Below are 2,037 nucleotides of genomic sequence, written 5' to 3' on the forward strand. Positions count from 1 at the left end.
ACAGCTATTACAATAAATTACATTCTTATATTTCTCTGAGTGTAAACACATAAAATCTTCATCATAAACATTTGCATCTTTAAATTATTGTAAAGTTTTATTTCCTTTTATTTTCCTTTCTGTGCTTCTCGTTTCTTTCAAAGATCTTTTATTCACAAACAGACTCCAGAGTCTGTCAGTGATATTTCACCCGGACTCAAAGACCTCCAAGGGCTTTTGTCTCCACTTCGCCGTCTTTAACAGAAACGTTATTAATCATTACACCTGATGAGGGTCACATGGTCGTTTTGGACGCCCCTGGGTTTGTCAGATATGAGAGCAGTTATCAGGTGAACAGGTGTTGCAGTGATGGAACTGGTCCACCCGGGTGAAATATGACTCTGTGTGGTTAAATACTCGTCTATAAACTCTGCACGCTGATACAGGATAAAACACATAAACAGGAGCGTTTCCACGGCGACGGTGAGTGAGTGACAGGTCGTGATTCTCCATACATTCAGTAAGTCAGAGTTAAATGCTACGGCTGTGTGTGACTGTGTTCAGGTGTAAATAAAGTTTGGATTGAATGAGAGGCTGATCTGAGCTGCAGCTTTGACCTCTGACCCCGGACACTGGATGTGTTTCCCTTTAATGACTCTTTTCTCAAGAGTCCCACATGTCTCCTTGACGTGTCCTCTCTAGTCCTCGGGGTTTGAGTGTCCTCTGAAGGACTTTAATGACACCCGAGAGCTTCTGGTCCAGCAGTCCTCCTATAAATAGACTGTTTCTATGGAAACAGAGTCACCGCGCTGCAGACAGAGTAAAGATCGATCGGAGTCTGAGGTCGAGCGGCTCCACGTCCACCCCCCCCCCCCCCCCTGAGACAACACGGAGACATGGTGTCCAACACAGGTCTAAATCTGTCTTAGTGAAGACAAGCGAGCGAATACTCGTCCTCCTGACCTGAGCCTGAAACTTCCTGCTCCAGTCTCTGACCCCTGACCCCTCTACAGACCTTTATGTAGGCTCCTTCTGGACCTCAGACCGAGCTCCTTCTGGACCTCAGACCGAGCTCCTTCTGGACCTCAGACCGAGCTCCTTCTAGACCTCAGACCGAGTTCTTTCTAGACCTCAGACCGAGCTCCTTCTAGACCTCAGACCACAGACCGAGCTCCTTCTAGACCTCAGACCGAGTTCTCTCTAGACCTCAGACCGAGTTCTTTCTAGAGACCTCAGACCGAGCTCCTTCTGGACGTCAGACCGAGCTCCTTCTAGACCTCAGACCGAGCTCCTTCTAGAGACCTCAGACCGAGCTCCTTCTAGACCTCAGACCGAGTTCTTTGTGTCCCATGCAGACTCCCCCCTGCAGGAGAAGAACCTCTCCCTGACTGTGTTCAGGTCTCGCGGCTCGGTGTGACCTCTCAGGTGAACGCGGTCTCTCTCTCTCTCTCTCTCTGTGCGTGACCTGACTCACGAGCGAGTCTGCAGCTCGTTTTAAAGCGTCTGAGGCTCGTTCGGGTTCACTGCTCGGTCACGTCACTTCGGATTTGCTGAGTCAGAAAAACACAGACGTGTGTCGGAGCAGGTGGAGCTGCAGCCGGGCGCCGAGGGCAGAAACACAGAGGTCACGTGACCACACAGACCCAGAACAGCTGATTTATTCATGAATGAGACTTAATGCAGAGATCACTAACACACCTTCTTACTCTCCAGATACCGAAGATTTAAGGGACGTTTGACGATTTCACTTTGTGGGATTATTTTCAAAGTAAAGTGTCTTTGAACTGTGTGTGTTAAAACATGTGAGCACTGATTCATCACTTTAAAGACTCTTTCATATTTTCCTGCCGCAGACAGAAACAGCCCTTAAAACGAGAGCTGTCAACGTTAGTGTGCTCAAACAGGCCGAGGTGTTCCCTTCATGACATCACAAAGGGCAGTAGCCCCTCCCCCAGGTGGGTGACACTCCCACAGCGACCTTTTATTAGTTAATGCTTTAATGTTGTAATTCATGATTAATCACTTGCTCTTTATTCTAAATAATGTTTAAAAACAGGA

Source organism: Symphodus melops, assembly GCF_947650265.1.
Source record: "Symphodus melops genome assembly, chromosome: 4".
Taxonomy (NCBI): domain Eukaryota; kingdom Metazoa; phylum Chordata; class Actinopteri; order Labriformes; family Labridae; genus Symphodus; species Symphodus melops.